Genomic DNA, 21,684 nt, shown 5'->3' with positions numbered 1-21,684 from the left:
ACTTTACCAAATGCTTTCTCAGCCTCAATTGAAATGATCATATGGTTTTTGTCCTTTATTCTGTTGATATGATGTATCACACTGATTGATTTGCATGTGTTGAACCATCTTTGCATCCCTGGGATAAATTTCACTTGGTCATGATGAATGATCTTTTTAATGTATTGTTGAATTCTGCTTTATTCTAATAGTTTCTTAAATTTTTTATATCAATGTATATCACAGGTATTGTCCTATAGTTTTCTTTCTTTGATACCTCTTTGCTTGTTGTATCAGTTTAATACTGGCCTTATAGAATGAGTTTGGAAGTATTCCCTCCTCTATTATTTGAAATGGTTTGAGTAGGATTGGTATTAATTCTTTAAATGTTTAGTAGAATTCAGCAGTGAAACCACTGGGCCTCGGCTTTTCCTTACTGGGAGACTTTTTATTATGGCTTTGATCCCATTACTTGTTATTGGTAAGTTTAGGTTGTAGATATTTTTCATGATTCGATCTTTGTAGATTTATGTGCTTAGGAATTTATCCACTTCCCCTACATTTTCCAAGTTAGCAGCATATAGTTGTTCATGGTAGCCACTAATAATCTTTTAAATTTCTGTAGTATTACTTGTAATGTCTTTTTTTCATCTCTGATTTTATTACCTTGGGTCTTCTCCCTTTTTTTCTTTGTTAGTCTAGCTAAAGGTTGTCAATTTTGTTTATCCTTTGAGAAAAACAACTTTTTGTTTTATCTTTTGTATCCTTTTTTTAAAAATTATACTTTAAGTTCTAGGGTACATGTGCACAACGTGCAGGTTTGTTACATATGTATACATGTGCCATGTTAAGGTGCTGTACCCATTAACTCGTCATTTACATTAGGTATATCTCCTAATGCTATCCCTCCGCCATCCCCCCACCCCACAACAGGTCCCAGTGTGCAAAGCCCCCCTTCCTGTGTCCAAGTGATCTCATTGTTCAGTTACCACCTATGAGTGAGAACATGCGGTATTTGGTTTTCTGTTCTTGCGATAGTTTGCTGAGAATGATGGTTCCAGCTGCATCCATGTCCCTACAAAGGACATGAATTCATCCCTTTATATGGCTGCATAGTATTCCATGGTATATATGTGCCGCATTTTCATAATCTAGTCTGTCATTGATGGACATTTGGATTGGTTCCAAGTCTTTGCTATTGTGAATAGTGCTGCAATAAACATACATGTGCATGTGTCTTTATAGCAGCATGATTTATAATCCTTTGGTTATATACCCAGTAATGGGATGGCTGGGTCAAATGGTATTTTTAGTTCTACATCCTTGAGGAATCGCCACGCTGTCTTCCACAATGGTTGAACTAGTTTACAGTTCCACCAACAGTGTAAAAGTGTTCCTGTTTCTCCACATCCTCTCCAGCACCTGTTGTTTACTGACTTTTTAATGATCACCATTCTAACTGGTGTGAGATGGTATCTCATTGTGGTTTTGATTTGCATTTATCTGATGGCTAGTGATGATGAGCATTTTTTCATGTGTCTGTTGGCTGTATAAATCTCTTCTTTTGAGAAGTGTCTGTTCATATCCTTTGCCCACTTTTTGATGGGGTTGGTTTTTTCTTGTAAATTTGATTGAGTTCTTTGTAGGTTCTGGATATTAGTCCTTTGTCAGATGAGTAGATTGCAAAAATGTTCTCCCATTCTGTAGGTTGCCTGTTCATTCTGGTGGTAGTTTCTTTTGCTGTGCAGAAGCTCTGTAGTTTAACTAGATCCCATTTGTAAATTGTGGCTTTTGTTGCCTTTGCTTTTGGTGTTTCAGTCATGAAGTCCTTGCCCATGCCTATGTCCTGAATGGTATTGCCTAGGTTTTCTTCTAGGATTTTTATGGTTTTAGGTCTAACATTTAAGTCTTTAATCCGTCTTGAATTAATTTTTGTATAAGGTGTAAGGAAGGGATCCAGTTTCAGCTTTCTACATATGGCTAGCCAGTTTTCCCAGCACCATTTTTTTTTTTTTAAATTTAAAGTGAAAATGTAATACGGTGTTACAGACTGAATCAGAATACTAAGATGAATTGTTTTTCTTATCTGCATTGCCTTTATAATTCAAGTCCTCTTTCATAAAACTTCACTAACCCTCCCATTTTCTTCTTCTTATTATTATTATTATACTTTAAGTTCTAGGGTACATGTGCATAACGTGCAGGTTTGTTACATATGTATCCTTGTGCCATGTTGCTGTACTGCACCCATCAACTCGTCAGCACCCATCAACTCGTCATTTACATCAGGTATAACTCCCAATGCAATCCCTCCCCCCTCCCCCCTCCCCGTGATAGGCCCCAGTGTGTGATGTTCCCTTCCCGAGTCCAAGTGATCTCATTGTTCAGTTCCCACCTATGAGTGAGAACATGCGGAGTTTGGTTTTCTGTTCTTGTGACAGTTTGCTAAGAATGATGGTTTCCAGCTGCATCCATGTCCCTACAAAGGACACAAACTCATCCTTTTTTATGGCTGCATAGTATTGCATGGTGGACACCATTTATTAAATAGGGAATCCTTTCCCCATTTCTTGTTCTTATCAGGTTTGTCAAAGATCAGATGGTTGTAGATGTGTGGCATTATTTCTGAGGGCTCTGTTCTGCTCCATTGGTCTATATCTCTGTTTTGGTACCAGTACCATGCTCTTCTGGTTACTGTAGCCTTGTAGTATAGTTTGAAGTCAAGTAGCATGATGCCTTCAGCTTCGTTCTTTTTGCTTAGGATTGTCTTGGCAATGCAGGCTCTTCTTTGGTTCCATATGGACTTTAAAGTAGTTTTTTTGCAATTCTGTGAAGAAAGTCATTGGTAGCTTGATGGAGATGGCTTTGAATCTATAAATTACCTTGGGCAGTATAGCCATTTTCACGATATTGAGTCTTCCTATGCATGAGCATGGAATGTTCTTCCATTTGTTTGTGTCCTCTTTTATTTCATTGAGCAGTGCTTTGTCGTTCCCCTTGAAGAGGTCCTTTACATCCCTTGTAAGTTGGATTCCTAGGTATTTTATTCTCTTTGAAGCAGTTGTGAATGGGAGTTCACTCATGATTTGGCTGTTTGTCTGTTATTTGTGTATAAGAATGCTTGTGATTTTTGCACATTGATTATGTATCCTGAGACTTTGCTGAAGTTGCTTATCAGCTTAAGGAGATTTTGGGCAGAGACGATGGGGTTTTCTAAATATACAATCATGTCACCTGCAAACAGGGACAACTTGACTTCCTCTTTTCCTAATTGAATACGCTTTATTTCTTTCTCTAGGCCCTGGCCAGAACTTCCAACACTATGTTGAATAGGAGTGATAAGAGAGGGCATCCCTGTCTTGTGCCAGTTTTCCAAGGGAATGCTTCCAGTTTTTGCCCCATTCAGTATGATATTGGCTGTGGGTTTGTCATAAATAGCTCATATTATTTTGAGATACATTATTCCATCAATACCTAGTTTATTGGGAGTTTTTAGGATGAAGCACTGTTGAATTTTGTCAAAGCCCTTTTCTGCATCTATTGAGATAATCATGTGGCTTTTGTCTTTGGTTCTGTTTATGTAATGGATTACTTTTCTTGATTTGCGTATGTTGAACCAGCCTTGCATCCCAGGGATGAAGCCAACTTGATCTTGGTGGATAAGCTTTTTGATGTGCTGCTAGTTTCGGTTTGCCAGTATTGTATTGAGGATTTTGCATCGATGTTCATCAGGGATATTGGTCTAAAATTGTCTTTTTTTGTTGTGTCTCTGCCAGGCTTTGGTATCAGGATGATGTTGGCCTCATAAAATGAGTTAGGGAGGATTCCCTCTTTTTCTATTAATGGAAATAGTTTCAGAAGGAATGGTACTAGCTCCTCTTTGTACCTCTGGTAGAATTCAGCCATCTGGTTCTGGACTTTTTTTTGGTTGGTGGGCTATTAATTATTGCTTCAGTTTCAGAGCTTGTTATTGGTCTATTCAGCGATTCAACTTCCTCCTGGGTTAGTCTTGGGAGGGTGTATGTGTCCAGGAATTTATCCATTTCTTCTAGATTTGCTAGTTTATTTGCATAGAGGTGTTTATAGTATTCTCTGATGGTAGTTTGTATTTCTATGGAATTGTATTTCTGTGGTGATAAAGGGTGATATCCCCTTTATCATTTTTTATTGTGTCTATTTGATTCTTCTCTCTTTTCTTCTTTATTAGTCTTGCTAGCGGTCTATCAATTTTGTTGATCTTTTCAAAAAACCAGCTCCTGGATTCATTGTTTTTTTGAGGGTTTTTTTTTTGTGCCTCTATCTCCTTCAGCTCTGCTCTGCTCTTAGTTATTTCTTGCCTTCTGCTAGCTTTGAACATGTTTGCTCTTACTTCTCTTGTTCTTTTTATTGTGATGTTAGGGTGTCAATTTTAGATCTTTCTCTTGTGGGCATTTAGTGCTATAAATTTCCCTCTATACACTGCTTTAAATGTGTCCCAGAGGTTCTGGTATGTTGTATCTTTGTTCTCATTGGTTTCAAAGAACATCTTTATTTATGCCTTCATTTCATTACGTACCCAGTAGTCATTCAAGAGCAGGTTGTTCAGTTTCCATGTAGTTGGGTGGTTTTGAGTGAGTTTCTTAATCCTGACTTCTAGTTTGATTGCACTATGGTCTGAGAGACAGTTTGTTATAATTTCTGTTCTTTTACATTTGCTGAGGAGTGCTTTACTTCCAACTATGTGGTCAATTTTGGAATAAGTGCCATGTGGTGCTGAGAAGAATGTATATTCTGTTGATTTGGGGTGGAGAGTTCTGTAGATGTCTGTTAGGTCTTCTTGTTGCAGAGCTGAGTTCAAGTCCTAGATATCCTTGTTAACTTTCTGTCTCATTGATCTGTCTAATGTTGACAGTGAGGTGTTAAAGTCTCCCATTTTTGTGTGGGAGACTAAGTCTCTTTGTAGGTCTCTAAGAACTTGCTTTATGAATCTGGGTGCTCCTGTATTGGGTGCATATATATTTAGGATAGTTAGCTCTTCTTGTTGAATTGATCCCTTTACCATTATGTAATGGCGTCTTCTTTGTCTCTTTTGATCTTTGTTGGCTTAAAGTCTGTTTTATCAGAGACCAGGATTGCAACCCCTGCTTTTATGTTTGTTTGTTTTCCATTTGCTTGGAAGATCTTCCTTTATCCCTTTATTTTGAGCCAATGTGTGTCTCTGCATGTGAGATGGGTTTCCTGAATACAGCACCCTGATGGTTCTTGACTGTTTATCCAGTTTACCGGTCTGTGTCTTTTAATTGGAGAATTTAGCCCATTTACATTTAAGGTTAATATTGTTATGTGTGAACTTGATCCTGTCATTATGATGTTAGCTGGTTATTTTGCTTGTTAGTTGATGCGGTTTCTTCCTAGCATCGATGATCTTTACATTTTGGCATGTTTTTGCAGTGGCTGGTACCGGTTGTTCCTTTCCATATTTAGTGCTTCCTTCAGGAGCTCTTGTAGGGCAGGCCTGGTGGTGACAAAATCTCTCAGCATTTGCTTGTCTGTAAAAGATTTTATTTCTCCTTCACTTATGAAACTTAGTTTGGCTGGATATGAAATTCTGGGTTTAAAATTCTTTTCTTTAAGAATGTTGAATATTGGCCCCACTCTCTTCTGGCTTGGAGAGTTTCTGCTGAGAGATCTGCTTTTAGTCTGATGGGCTTCCCTTTGTGGGTAACCCGACCTTTCTCTCTGGCTGCCCTTAACATTTTTTCCTTCATTTCAACTTTGGTGAATCTGACAATTATGTGTCTTGGAGTTGTTCTTCTTGAGGAGTATCTTTGTGGCATTCTCTATATTTCCTGAATTTGAATGTTGGCCTGCCTTGCTACGTTGGGGATGTTCTCCTGGATAATATCCTGCAGAGTGTTTTCCAACTTGGTTCCATTCTCCCTGTCACTTTCAGGTACACCAATCAGACGTAGATTTGGTCTTTTGACATAGTTCCATATTTCTTGGAGGCTTTGTTCATTTCTTTTTACTTTTTTTTCTCTACACTTCTCTTCTTGCTTCAGTTCATTCATTTGATCTTCAATCACTGGTACCCTTTATTTCACTTGATTGAATTGGCTACTGAAGCTTGTGTATGCGACATGTGGTTCTCATGCCATGATTTTCAGCTCTGTCAGTTCATTTAAGGTCTTCTCTGTGCTGTTTATTCTAGTTAGCCATTCGTCTAATCTTTTTTCAAGGTTTATTTGCTTCTTTGTGATAGGTTCGAACATCCTCCTTTATCTTGGAGAAGTTCGTTATTACCAATCATCTGAAGCCTTCTTCTCTCAACTTGTCAAAATCATTCTCCATCCAGCTTTGTTCCATTGCTGGCAAGAAGCTGCATTCCTTTAGAGGAGAAGAGGCACTCTGATTTTTAGAATTTTCAGCTTTTCTGTTCTGGTTTCTCCCCATCTTTATGGTTTTATCTACCTTTGGTCTTTGATGATGGTGACGTACAGATGGAGTTTTGGTGTGGATGTCCTGTTTCTTAGTTTTCCTTGTAACAGTCAGAACCCTTAGCTGCAGGTCTGCTGGATTTTGCTGGAGGTCCAGACCCTGTTTGCTTGGGTATCACCAGCGGAGGCTGCAGAACAGCAAATATTGAAGAACGGCAAATGTTGCTGCCTGATCCTTCCTCTGGAAGCTTCCTCTCAGAGGGGCAACTGACCATATAAGGTGGCAGTCGGCCCCTACTGGGAAGTGCCTCCCAGTTAGGCTAGTTCGGAGGTCAGGGACCCCCTTGAGGAGTCAGTCTGTCCATTTCTCAGATCTCAAACTCCATGCTGGGAGAACCATTACTCTCTTCAAAGCTGTCAGACAGGGATGTTTAAGTCTGCAGAAGTTTCTGCTGCCTTTTGTTCAGCTATGCCCTGCCCTCAGAGGTGGAGTCTACAGAGGCAGGCAGGCAGGCCTCCTTGAGCTGTGGTGGACTCCACCGAGGTCGAGCTTCCCAGCAGCTTTGTTTACCTACTCAAGCCTCAGCAATGGCAGATGCCCCTCCCCCAGCCTCACTGCCACCTTGCAATTTGATCTCAGACTGCTGTGCTGGCAGTGACTGAGGCTCTGTGGGCGTGGGACCCTCCAAGCCAGGCGTGGGATATAACCTCCTGGTGTGCCATATGCTAAGACCGTTGGAAAAGCACAGTATTAGGGTGGGAGTGTCCCGATTTTCCAGGTACTGTCTGTCATGGCTTCCCTTGGCTAGGAAAGGGAATTCCCCAACCCCTTGTGCTTCCTGGGTGTTGCAATGCCCCACCTTGCGTCGGCTCATGCTCCGTGGGCTGCACCCACTGTCTGACAAGCCCCAGTGAGATTAACCCAGTACCTCAGTTGGAGATGCAGAAATCACCTGTCTTCTTTGTTGCTCACACTGGGAGCTGTACACTGGAGCTGTTCCTATTCGGCCATCTTGGAACCTCCTGCTGACAATGTCTTTTTGTACTTTTTGATCTATGTTGGTTTAAAGTCTGTTTTGCCTGAAACTCAGATTGTAACCCCTGCTTTTTTCTGTTTTCCATTTGCTTGGTCGATTTTTCTCCATCCCTTTATTTTGAGCCTATGTGTGTCATTGCATGTGAAATGGGTCTCTTGAAGACAGCATGCCAATGGGTCTTGCTTTTTTATCCACCTTGCCCCTCTGTGGCTTTTAAGTAGGGCATTTAGCCCATTTATATTCAAGGTTAGTATTAGTATTTTGAATTTAATCCTGTTATCATGATGTTAGCTGGTTATTTTGCAGACTTGTTTTTGTGGTTGCTTTATAATATCACTGGTCTGTGTACATCATTGTGTTTTGTAGTGGCTGGTAACAATCTTTTCATATTGAGTGCTCTTGTCAGGAGCTCTTGTAAGGCAGGTCTGGTGGTGACAGATTCTCTCAGCATTTGCTTATCTGAAAAGGATCTTATTTCTCCTTTATTTATGAAGCTTAGTTTTGCTGGGTATGAAATTTTGGGTTGGAAATACTTTTCTTTAAAAATGTTGAATATTGGCTTTCACATCTCTTTGGCTTGTAGGGCTTCTGGCTGAAAGGCCTATCATTAGTCAGATGGGTTTCCCTTTGTAGGTGACCTGACCTTTCTCTCTAGCTGCCTTTAACATTTTTCCTTTCATTTTGACCTTCGAGAATATCTGATAATTATGTGTATTTTGGTTGGTCTTCCTGTGAGGTATCTTGACTGGCATTCTCTACATTTCCTGTATTTTAATGTTGGCCTTTCTAGCTAGGTTGGGGAAGTTCTCATGGATAATATCCTGAAATATGTTTTCCAAGTTCCTTCCATTCTCTTCATCTCTTTCAGGGACACCAGTGAGTCATAGATTTGGTCTCCTTACATAATCCCATTTTTTCAGAGGTTTTGTTCATTCGTTTTTATTCTTGTTTTTTCTGTTCTTGTCTGACTATCTTATTTCAGAAGCCAGTCTTCAAGCTATGAGATACTTTCCTCCACTTGTTCTATTCTGCTATTAATACTTGGGATTGCATTATGAAATTCTTTTAATGTGCCTTTCAGCTCTATCAGGTCAGTTACATTCTTTTCTATACTGACTATTTTGTCTGTCAGCTCCTGCATTGTTCTATTGTGATTTCTAGAGTCCTTGGATTAGGTTTCAACATACTCCTGTCGCTCAATGGTTTTCGTTGCTATCCATAGTCTGAGTTCTGTTTCTGTCATTTCAACTATTTCAGCCTAGTCCAGAACACTTGTTGGAGAGGTAATGAGGTCATCTGGAGGAAAGAAGGTACTCTGACTTTTTGAGTTGTCATGGTTCTTTCACTGGCCCTTTCTCATCTTTATGGGCTTATTTTCCTTCAATCTTTGAGGCTGCTGACCTTTCATTTTTTTTCCTTTTATCCTCATTGATAACCTTAAGGGTTTGAGTGTGGTATAAGGTGGCTTCAGCCCACTGGCTTCATTTCTGGAAGATTTTATGGGGCCAATATTCAACTCCCAACTCCTGAACTAGCTGTGTTAACTCTGGGGAACTTGTATTGGGCCCAGACTTTGTTCTCTGGCTCCCTGAGGTTAAGAATTCACTGTTCTGGGAGGGTCTGAGGTGCTCACAGAATGTTGGTCACTACACTCCAATGGGTGGTGTCAGCCAATGAGTTTTATAGTGCAGTGCCAGCAGCAGTAGCAGCAGCATAGTGGGGTGCACACTCATCAACTGCAGCAGGGTGCTAGTGGGTGCCAGCATGCCTGCCCCCTGTGGGCATTCACCACAGTGGCAGAGGCAACACAGCTCAGGGAAGGGCAGGGGGCTGCTGCTGGCGACTGTGTATGTGGTTGCATTGGTGATGGTGTTGCCTTGGGGGCACTGGCTGGCACAGGTCTGTGCCTTCTCTGTATTGCATGAGCAGGAGTGGTAGCTCAGGGCAGGAGACGATCTGCTGTTCTCTGTACCTAGTTTCACTCCCAAGGCAGTGTTGGCACAAGGGCAGGGCAGGGCACTGGTGGTGGGAGTGGAGCTCGCTGGCTCTGTGCCCACCAAGGCTTTTTCTACAATGGTGGTCTGCCGGGGGAGGGGGCGGAGTGCTCTCTTGGTGCAGCAGTAACAGGGTGGGGTGTATGCACACATGTGTGTGGGTGGGACAAGGAAAGCAAAACTTGCCCCCACAGACATGCTCCAACCAAGTGACGTGGGGAGTTCCTGTGGGCCCAGGCTAAGCTACAGTTTGGGAAGGGAGTATGTGGGCTGATGCTTCGCTGTGGGAGCCTCCTGTGCTGGAGCCGTCTTCCAGTAAGGCAGGGTCCACCAGCACTGAAGTTATGACCGAAGGCTGCCCTGCAAGCAGGCATGACCAGGCTGGGGCCCCAGGATTTTCAGATTGTAAAGTCAAATGGTGAGAATAATTTATTTTCCTGAAATGGTGATTCAAAATTAGTGGAATGGGCAGCAAGTAAAGTTCATTAGCATCTAAATAGAATTTGTTTTTGCCTAGCGTGGAAGAAACTTATGCACACATAGTGAGGAAGTTGCAAATTGTATTCTCCCCCAATAATTCACTTTTCAATCTCAGGATACTCTTTAATTAAAAATTAAACAGGATTTTAGGCCAGGCACGGTGGCTCACACCTGTAACCCCTGTACTTTGGGAGGCCAAGGTAGATGAATCACTTGAGGTCAGGAGTTCAAGACCAGCCAGGCCAACATGGTGAAGGCATATCTCTACTAAAAATAGAAAAATTGGCCGGGCATGGTGGTGCATGCCTGTAATCCCAGCTACTCGGAAGGCTGAGGCAGAAGAATCACTTCAACCTAGGAGGCAGAAGTTGCAGTGAGCTGAGCTTGTGCTACTGCACTCCAGCCTGGGTGACAGAGCAAGACTCCTTCTCAAAAAAGAAAATCAAGCAGGATTTTAAATTAAACCTAAATGGCAGGACAAGGTGTCCTCCAAAGCATGCACCCAAACTGAGTAAACCTCTAAGTTACTCTAATAGAGATCTCTCAATGGACTAAACTTTCTGTAACGTGTTTGAGAGTGCATTCTAATCATAATTGCAAAAAAGTAGTTAAAATCTATGTTTGAAAATTAAAATTAAACATAGAACCTTAAAAATCTCTGTACAACTTTATCCCACAGAAATTTTTTAAAAACAAAACAGAGCACACTCAGTTATGGCTTTACAGCAAAAATAGTTGCTACATTTGAAAGTTCAGTAAAGTTCAACTTTCTGAGCCAGAACTTGGAAATACTACATAACACATTGAAGTTGCTTGTCCAGCTTCCCCTGCCTGCCATCTAGAGCATAGTTGAGAAGTAGCCCCCAGAAGGGTGTGGCTAACACAGCCTCTGACTTCAGGGTCAGGAAAGCAAAAGGCCTTGCCTACTGCAACTTACTGATGTGAATCAATAACTCTTGTGTTTAACAACATTTTAAACAAACTTGACCATCTAGAGAAGAGTGGGCAGAAATAGTGCTGTGAGAAATGATCTTCTGACAGTCCCGTGGTTGTAAAAGCATAATGATCTTGTATAATTTAGTCCGTCCTGCCTTTGTAAATTTTGAAAGCATGACATCTTTATATCATGATCTACTTATAGCTATTAAGATGTCTCTTCATTGTCATGAAAAAATATAACTAGGTTTTCGTATGGTCTAAGAAGGTAGGAAAATGATGTAAAGGTTTTTGAAGGATGTTAACTAAAATAGTTAAAATGAGTCCAGCAGTTATTAGCTTAACTTCAGGTACCTGGAACATTGGCTTATATGGGACATTAAATTTCTGAAAAAAAGCTGCAAAAATGGGACAGACATGTACATATTTCTACCATGAATCTGACTCCACAGGGCTACAAAATATTTGACCTTTATTTCAGAAGTGCTAGTGTGCTTCAGGTAGGTTTTATACAGTTGATTTGTCCTGACAAAAAATTACCCCATCAGCCTTCTCATGAGCATCCAGTGACAGGGATGTGGAAAAGAACATTCTATGGGGAAAGTAAAGTTTGAAACAGTGAGGCACAGAGGATGATGTTTGAGAAGCCAGAGGAGGAGGCACCAGTGGACACAGCAAGGAGAGGAGCCAGGGAGAAGGAAATGGGGAGGACATTCCTTGAGGAGCAGCTCTGAGCTCCGTGGCTTTGGGGGCCATGGAGTCACAACAGTTTAAGATGTCCCCTCAGCACCAGCTGGGCATGGGCAGCAGTGAGAGGAGAGGGTGGCAGCTATGACATCAGTGCTTGTGTCTTTACCTGCACATGGGGAGAAACTTCCATCTGTTTCCCATAAGAAGGGTCATCTTTGAACAGAAGAGGCAGTTGTGTGTTTCCACAAATGTGGCGACATGCATTGTAGAACATGCCAAGACTTTGCTGTAGCCCAGCCATAGGCTCTTAGACTTTGGCTGGTTGTTTTCTTCCCCTTGTCCTTTCATTTTTTCTGTCCACCAAAATGTATTGAGATCATCCTGGGAGCCAGACACTGGTAGGTGCTGGGGATATAGGCAGGAATGTGCTTTCATGAGAGATAGGAAAGCCTGACCTTGCTGCCACACAACTTTCATTGCACCGTGAGACAGGCGTGCCAACAGAATGATCCACATGAGCATAAGCAGCATTAGAATGGGTGGAAAGTCCATCCAGGTGACATTTTTGACCCAAATTTGAGAGGCCAGGGGAGCTTCCTGGAGAAAGTGACATGTAAGGCAAGACCTGGAAGACAAACCCAATTACCTGGGGAGGTGGGGAAGGAAGAGGGACCGGTGTTCCAAGAAAGGCAGATAGCGTATTGAGAGGAGCAGTGGGACGGAGAAAAGGAACTCCAGGAACTGAAGTGATCCCCACAACCAGAGCATGGAGTGGGAGTGAAAAGTCTGCAGAGGGGCTGGTGACGGGGACCTCTGAAGACAGGCGGCCAGGCAGTATTCTAAGATCAACAGGAAGCCATTGCAAGGTTTCACCCAGAGGAGTAATGTGATCAGATTTGCACCTTAGAACAGTTGTTTTGGCACTTCTGACTGGAAGGGCCAGAGTGGCCGGTGTTGTTGTTACCTGAAGGGTAAATGTGGCCCACAATAAAAAATGCAGTGGAGAAGGAGACATATGAATATATGTAAGTAAATATTATCGAGGTATATTTAGCGGACAGAATCAATAGACGTGGTAAGTGATTGACTGGATGTGTGAGGAGTCTAGATCACTTCTAGGTTTCTGATTTGGGCAACACAGTGCTAATCAATGAAAAAGGTGATCCGGCCGGGCGCGGTGGCTCAAGCCTGTAATCCCAGCACTTTGGGAGGCCGAGGCGGGTGGATCACGAGGTCAGGAGATCGAGACTATCCTGGCTAACATGGTGAAACCCCGTCTCTACTAAAAATACAAAAAACTAGCCGGGTGTGGTGGCGGGCGCCTGTAGTCCCAGCTACTTGGGAGGCTGAGGCGGGAGAATGGCGTGAACCCGGGAGGCGGAGCTTGCAGTGAGCTGAGATCACGCCACTGCACTCCAGCCTGGGAGACACAGCGAGACTCCGTCTCAAAAAAAAAAAAAAGAAAAAGGTGATCCACAGGGAGGAACTTGTCTGAGGGGTGAGGTGGGGCTGAACAGCTGCGTTTGAGACAGGAGAAGTGTGTGCTGGGCATGGGATGCACAAGTGGAAGTGCCTGTGGGTCTGCAGCTCAGACGTGGGCATGACCAGCACAGAGATAGAGAGGCCCCAGGCTGCCAGGTGAGCGTGATCCCCCAGGTGATGGTGTCGGCTGAGAAGGGAAGGAAGCCCCTGTGAGGACACTGAAGCGGGGAGAGCAGACAAGGAGTCCACAGGAGACAGGGAAGGAAGAACTAGAGGGAAAAGCCAAGCCAGCCATGTGTGGTGACATAGGAACTGAGGGAGAGGACATCTCAAGATTGAGGGGACGCTGCACAACAGGAGGACTATGTGGTTTTTGGCCACGTCCACAGGAAGTCACAACAGGCAAGGAGAAGAAACTGGAAATCAGATATGGAGTTGACGAGTGAATCAGAGAGGAGATGGGCAGGGACGGCAGGGTGAGGCCTCTTCTGAGGAAGTTTGGCTAAAGGATAGATCAGCTGGGACACATGCTGTAAGGGTGTTTGGGGTGGAGGGAGGAACGGTGGAGGACAGGAGAGCCTTGAGCCTGAGAGAAGAGGCTCCTAAAATAGAGAAGCCGAGGTTAAAGTTGTGGGAGAGAGTGGGGATAACTGAGTGGCAGATAATCAGGAGAACAGAAGGAGATCCAGAATCATGACAGAGAGATGACCTTTGCCAAGAACACAGCCCCCTCCCCTGTGACAGAGGGGTAGGACAAAACAGTTGGCGTTCAAGTGTTGGTTTGTAGCACAATGTTTTAACTATGTCCTTTAAAACATTTCTCCAGACACTACCCAAAGCAGTTCTTCACTACAGTGGCAGATACACCTGCAAATCTTCACCAAAACAGTGACCTAAGGACCAAGCTAACTGCTGCTGCCTGGAACACTGTCCTTACCTTAGAAATGTCAACCAGATTGTAGGAAACCCAAACAACCTTTTCAGGCAGAAAGCAAATAGATTAAGAAAGTAGCCAGATGAGTTAGTGAGCCCAACAGTGACTTTTGTTTCTTTTTTTCCCTGTTCCCTTTTCTTTTCATGGTAGAAAAGGCTGGACAGGGATGCATTGCAAAAGCAGTGATCTACCTTATCTTGCCATCACCCAGGATGGGCCAGGATGTGGGTTCTCCTTGAATGAATCTTTGGCAATCTGCCAGGCTGACATGGTCTGCCGCCTCCTTCTTTAGTCTGAGCTTGCCCACTGCTTGGAAAGAGCCATTGGCAGTTCTGGCAGGGAGTTTTCCCAACATTGAGAAGGTGACATTTTTACTCCCCGGTGCAGTCTGCACCTCTGACCCATGGTCAGCAGACAGGACAAAGGCACTCAGTAGACAGAGCTCAGAAGATGGCACTCAGTCCCGGCAGAAGGCCCAACGTCCAGCTCTGCACCCATCCCATGGAGCCACAGGCAGGCTCCATGACCTCGTGGATCAGTTTCCTCACCCTGTTCAGGAGGCACTGTACTACCATCCTGTTTGGAAATTTGTGAGGATCAACGCATTACTCACGTAAGGTCTTTGGAAAGTGTCGTATTACTGTTTATTAACTGCTTGTTGGTAGCCTGGCCGAGCCATATCCTTTGTGAAAACCAGACCCCCCTCAGCAGGTGTGGGTGTCTGTGCAGCCTGAGACCCTTGTGTGAACAGCCTTCTGGCAGCTGTTTTTTCCCCTTGCCACAATCAGTGCCTCCCTGTCCCCAGGCATTGCTTTCTCTGCTGGGTGCTGGGTGCTTCACTGTTTTCCTACACCTCAGTTGTCTACAGGTAAGTATCTGTTCTGGAATCTAGCTGAGGTGGCATCAATAGCAGTTCTGCTGTGGCACTGCCCTCCTTCTTGGGTTGTCTTTTGAGAGCAAGAGAGGTCCCTTCACATACCCCAAGAACTTACCTGCATTTGCCCACAGTCTCCATTTAGAAAATGGGAAAAGTCATGTCTGCCTACCTGCCAAGGAGACAAGAGGTAAGTTTCGTGTTGAAATCCAAGCAGAAAAGTATGACCAATTCTATACCCATTGAAGACATGTATGAGGAATTAAAACAGTTCTTTATGGACTGTACCTCATATAAATTCCTAGAAGTAAGTTCTAAAAACAAAAATTCAAGGAGGACTTAATAATTTTCTATAATTTAGAAAATCCTATACTGTGCAATTAAATAAAATGGCAACATAGCTTCAAAACTAAAATCAGATAAGGTAAATTGAAGTATGTGATGTATAAAAATACCATAAATTCTGACCAATATGATTTCAAAATATGACATGGTAGATTAACATTGTAAATGCAATAAATAAAATTAGCCACTGTAAGAGGTTAATACAGAAAAAATATGATTATTGCAATAGATACAGGAAACTCATGGAATAACATTCGCCATATATTTATAGGACAACTACCTCATAAACTTGAAATGACTTATCGCAACCATCTGAATTAATGTTGCTTAAACCGCATATATCTTGGCTGGTTAAAAACCAGGTAAGAATTTCCATAACATTATTGCGTGATGCACACACCATATTGGGTGTGAACCTATCATAAAGTTCACCCAACTATAAAGGTATATAATTGATGATTTATTAAATTGACACTGTGTGCAGCCATCACCATGATCTCACTTAAAAATATTTCTCTCGCTGAAGTCCCCTCCTGCCCATGTCCATCCCTACTCCCATCTCCAGCCCTAAGCAATACTGCTCTGATACTCTGTCTGTATAAATTTCACATCTGTGTAATAGAAATGGAATCATGCAACATATTATATTGGGAGTCTGACTTCTTTCATTTAGATACTATTTTTGAAGTTAATTGATACTTTAGCATGTGCCGGTCATGTGTTTTCCTTTTCATAGATTCATAGTCCATTGTGTGGATATATAAACAGTGTTTATTCATTCATCAGTTGATGGACATTTAATTATTTCTGTTTTTTATATTATGAATAATGCTGCTTTGAGCATTCATAATACAGTCATGTAATATATAATAACATTCTGGTCAATGATGGATAGCGTGTCTGATGGCAGTCCCATAGGATTATACTAGAGCTTAAAAAGTCCTATCCCCTAGTGTCTTGTAGCTGTCACAAGTGTGTAGTGTAACACATTACACAGGCATCAGTGATGATGCTGATGGAAAGAAATCTACTGGTTTTCCAGTTATGTTAAAGTACTATATAGAACATACAACTATGTGGAGTATATAATACTTGGTAGTGAAAATAAATGACTGTGTTCCTGGTTTATGTATTTACTGTACTATACTTTTTATAATTATTTGAGAGTATATTCTATCTGCATGTTAAAGAAAACCACTTATCTGTAAAACAGCCTCAAGTAGGTCTTTCAGGATGTACGCAAGGTGTTATTATCATAAGAGATGACAGCTCCGTGTGTGTTTCTGCCCCTTCCAGTGGGACAAGATGTGGAGTCGGAAGACAGTGACGTTGATGATCCTGATCCCGTGTAGGTCTAGGCTGATGTGTGTGTCTGAGCCTCAGCTGTTAACAAAAAAAGTTTAAAATTTAAAACTTAAATTTTAAAGTAGAAAAAATATAGAATAATATTTTTAAAATTTGCACAGCTATACAATATGTTTATGTTTTAAGATAAGTGGTATTACAAGAGTTTTTTAAATTTTTAAAGTTTATACATTTTAAATGTTACAGTAGGCTAAAGTTAAGTGTTGAATAAATAAAAATATATTCATATAAATTTAGGGTAGTCTAAAGATACAATGTTTATAAAGTCTATAGTAGTGTACAGTAAGGTCCTAAGCCTTCACATCCAGTCACCATTCACTCACCGAATCACGCAGAGCAATGTCCTGTAAGTTCTGTTCATGGTAAAGTGCTCTATACAGATGTACTAATTTTTATATCGTATACCATATTTTGTTGTAGCTTTTCTATATTTAGATTTTAGACCGTTTTGTAACCTTTGCCTGCAGTATTCAGTACAGTTACATGATGTACAGTTTGAAGCCCAGAGCAATTGGCTGTATCATACAGTCTAGGTGTATAGGGGCCTTTGCCATCTAGGTTTATGTAAGCACACGCTATGATGTCTGTGTAATTACTACATCACTTAATGATGCATTTCTCAGAACACGTCACTGTCATTGAGAGACACATGTCTGTACAAATGACTTTGGAGAATATGCTTTCAGTTCACTTGGAGCATTTCCTCGGTGTGGATTTGCTGGACCAAATGGTAAGTTCAAATTTAACTTTTTTTAAGAAACAAGAAAGCTGTCTTCTAAATTAGCTGTGCCAATATACATTCCTACCATGCTGCATAGTACCAATTTCACTGAACACTGTATGGTAAGCCCCAGCATGCAAGAAATTAATAAAGTAACACATGTAAAGATTAGTATACAGCAAATGAGATTATTATTGTCTTTGTCAAATCCTCAAAATAATTAAGAATATATTTTTATATAAATGTGCTTGGCAACATAGCTGAAAACAGCATTAGTAGTTGTATACTTTTATCAGTAACCAAGACATAAATTTTAAGGGAGAAAAACACTTGTAATAACAAAATGTCAGAATTAACATACAAATTCTGCATGACATTTTTGGCAGTTTAATCAGGGCAGTGTTTTGTAGACAAATGAACAGCTTAAGTAAGGGGAATCAACAAAACTTGGATTTCAAAAGTTTTCTGGGTTTAGAGCGTGAAACTTCGTCGGAGGACACACACCTTGCGTGAATGAGATGCCTCGGTGTTTATGGACATGTTGGAGGTACAGCATAATGGTGGCTTCCTCCAGAAAGGGACATTTGGGGTAGCACCAATGGCTCCTCTCTCACAGTGGATTCATTCCGCCTGATGTGGCATGGACATGAATGGAGGTTAAATGGACAGTAGCTGAGAGGATCAGCCTTGACAAGGGCCAAGGTAAAAGACCTGGGAGTCTCTTCAGGTGCAAAGTCTTCAGTTGAAAAAAGGAGGTGTCACAGGAGATACTCAGCTGGATCAATAAAGTGCAGGAGAGAGAGTTGTTGGCCCTGGGGAGCGGGTAGTATGGACTCTTAAGTTTTCTCCTCCCTCCATTAATTTCTCTTCCAATGCAGACTTCAGTCATAGACTTGCCAGCTGCCTTGAGGTATTGGACGAGCCTTGGCCAACTCTTGAAGGTAAAGGAAAGCACCTAACCAGATTGGCATCTGGACTTAGCTGTGCATGTTTTCTATTCTGGGAAAATATACATAACACAATGTTTATTTTAACCTTTTAACGAAAGGGTGCACTCAGTGGCATTCAATATATTCACAGTGTTGCATGACCAACACTATTATCTACACCTGAAATTTTGATTATTTCTAACAAAACCTTGAAGACAGTAAGCAATATAGTTCCTTTGCCCCTATTTCCAGCCCATGGTAATTTATTTTTCTTTTTTCTTTTTTTATTAGGAAACAATAAAATCACTTTAATGTGCTACTTTTCATTCTGAAAAGTCATTACAGTATCATTTGCAAAACTCAACAAGGAAAGATGCCCGTGGGTGGCCATGTTCTGGGAGTCACTGAGATGAGGTACTGCCTGCTTTCAGCCAACTTCATCTGGGGCTCAGTCACAGGCCCAAGTGGCTGGGAGGTTTGGAGGGAACCAGGTTTAGCTGTGATGAAAGCACCTTGCTATGGGCTGGGAGGTGGAAGTGCAGGGCAGCCTGGGCTCCCCTGGCCCCATACGCAGGTCAGCAAGTACCCAGCAGAGGCCACATGGCCCCAGCACCAACCACTGTAGGGTCTGTGGGTCCCAGCATTTCCGCATCCTGAAAAGTGACACGTGAACTGTTTCCCAGGCAAGTTCTCTTCCACCGTGTTCTAGATGAGGTCTGTGAGCGCCTTCCAGTTTCACAAAGAATGTGCAGAAGGTGGAAAGAGTGAGGGACGCAGGCCCAGCTGCAGCTGCACTCAGGCCCCTCAGTCATAAAGTCTGGGTGAGGGGCTGGGTAGGCACTGACAGGAGAGCAGCCCGTGTTCCTCTTCCCTAGCCACGTTCTCACACCATCCCTGAGGAACTAGAGAGGAATGCCTCTGGGAAGCCCAGCCAGGGCCAACCGGAAGGGCCTTTTGGTGAAGTCTGACATCTAACATTAGTTTTGCTGGACCTGGGTGAGAACCAGCCCCCAGGGGAAGGACTGTTTTGACAGTGCCAACTCCAGCTGGGCTGTTGGTTCCCATTGACTCCCATCACAGATACAGAAAAGCAGCTGGGTTATTCCAAGTGTAGTAAATACAGAGCTGGCTGAGTCAGGGCCAGCTGAGGTGCAAACTCCACGGGGTTTACTGTCACTCTGCCAGTCATCTGTCCAGCAGGCCTCAGCTTCACAAACAGGAAAACAGAAGGAGTGCATCTACTCACTGGGCATCACGCTGACCCCGCTCACAGCCACCACCTGCATCGAGGCAACGTGCAGGTGGGAGCTTGGTTCCAGGAGGTGTATGTGAACTCTCCTGGGGTGGACCACTGTAGATGGCCTGTCCTTGCTTTCTCATCACCAAATCTCCATTTTTGGTCCTGACGCAGAGGTCCAGACATTAAAACTAATGCTTACATTTTCACAAGAACGACAAAGAGGGAGGGTCCAGGCACATTTTTTCTTTCTGTATCACCCTGGAATGATGGGGAAATTTCCCCAAAAACCATGTGTACTGTGATTGCATGTATTGGGGTGGGTATATTAGACTAGGGGGCTGCGGATGGGTGAGGAAAATCTTTTATGGGAGGTATTCCTCTAAGCAATTCTTGACAAGTCTTTTCTCCTCCCTTCTGGAAGCTTCTGGCACTGGAGGTGGAGGCATGGCATGTCAGCGGCGGAGGTCAAGACCACACGTGCTTGACACAGTGCGCAGAGCCTGGCTGGGCTGCCGGGGGGTGAGCATGTGCGGGAGGGCCCTTGGCTTGGGCCACCGAATGCCCTTTGCTGGCTAGTCAGCGGGGACCTCTGCCCCTCCCACTCACACGTTAGGCAAACTCTTTACAGATCCTGTGTGTGTCCTCAGGCACCATCATGGAGTAGCCCATGGTTCTGGGGTCTGTGAAGGTCTCAAGGTCTTTGCCACCTGGTATGATTTTGTCTCCAAAGAAATAAAGGGCCTTATAACCACCATTTTTCACATGTTGCAGGCAATACCTCTTGTCCCATCCATCAGGAAAGACATCAAAGCTGATCTGGCCTCCTGTGAAAAACGTGAGACCCTTTCCTGCAAACTCCTTCCTTGATCTACAAGTTTTTCTCTTATATTTTCTTTTTTATTGAATTCGTAGAACTCAATGCGTTCCTCTTGGCTACAGCTTCTTCCAAATAGGGGACATGTTTAACATCCCATTTCAGAATTCAGTGAAAGTACCCCTCTTCTTCAGGAGTTTAATTTTTGCATTGTAGCTTAGACAGTAGTTGATTAAATCTTGGATTAGGACCTCACCCAGGTGACTTGGAATGCTCATGACATTTACACGAGCATTTCCCATGTTTGTATGCTACCAAGTCATTTTATGGAAACGTGTAATCATATTTTTCAACCACATCATTTCCCAGTTGCTCCTGCACTTCCTCAAAGTCCAGCCTGCCTACCTCTCCCATTTTGATCTTCTGCCTCACTTTTTGTAGGAAGTCATCCATTTCTTTGGTAATTTTCTGCTGTGGGGTGGTCAGGGTCCCATCAATGTCCAAAAGGCCGAGTGCTGGGCCGGGTGCTGCCATGTCCCCAGTTTCCAACTGCACCTTACAAAACTGATTAGCACCAGCCCATAGTGATTTGTATCCCATCTTCTCTGCGTATGAATTTGATTATTCTAGGCACTTGATTTTAGTAGGATCATACAATATATTCCTTTTGTTTCTGGCTTATTTCATTAGGCATGTTTTCAGTGTCCATCCGCATCATATCATGTATCAAAATTGTTTTTTAAAGATGGATGATGTACAATTGCATGTATGTACCACCTTGTTTTTATACATTCATTTGTTCATTGATAGTTGGATTATTTCCATCTTTTGGCTCTTGTGGAATAGTGATGCTGTAAATGTTAGTGTACAAATATCTGTTTGAGTTCTGTTTGCCATTCTTTTTGTTATATATCTAGTAGTAGAATTCCTGGGTCCTATGGTAGTTCTATGTTTAACCTTTGGAGCAACTGCAAACTGTTTTTCACAGTGATTGCAACTTTATGCATTTCTACCAGCAATGTATCACAGTTAAAATTTCTTGTCAACACTTATTTTCCTTTAAAAAAAATTATCCGGCTGGCGCGATGGCTCACACCTGTAATCCCAGCACTTTGGGAGGCTGAGGCGGGCGGATCACGAGGTCAGGAGATGGAGACCATCCTGGCTAACATGGTGAAACCCCGTCTCTACTAAAAAATAGACAAAAATTAGCAAGGCATGGTAGCGGGCACCTGTAGTCCCAGCTAGTCTGTTGATGTGGTGAATTATCTTGATGGAGTTTCACCTGCTGAACCTGCCTTGCCCAGCAGTGACCACTAACATGAGCACCTTTCACGTGCTGGCTGGCCATTTGTGTAGCTTCTTTTGTCATGTGGCTGTTCAAGTCTCATGTCTGCTTTTGATTTGGTTGTTCATCTTTTTATTGTTAACTTTCAGAAGTTCTCTAA

The 21,684-nt window shown here is 42.6% G+C and overlaps 1 pseudogene; it reads right to left on the bottom strand.

Moving 5' to 3' along the window:
• Positions 1 to 20,031: 20,031 nt before the first annotated feature.
• Positions 20,032 to 20,770, bottom strand: LOC112611604 (annotated as a pseudogene).
• Positions 20,771 to 21,684: the final 914 nt, after the last annotated feature.

Source organism: Theropithecus gelada, chromosome 18 (assembly GCF_003255815.1).
Source record: "Theropithecus gelada isolate Dixy chromosome 18, Tgel_1.0, whole genome shotgun sequence".
Lineage (NCBI taxonomy): Eukaryota > Metazoa > Chordata > Mammalia > Primates > Cercopithecidae > Theropithecus > Theropithecus gelada.
Note: the sequence above shows the minus strand (reverse complement) of the source record. Positions and strands in the feature narration are given on the sequence as shown.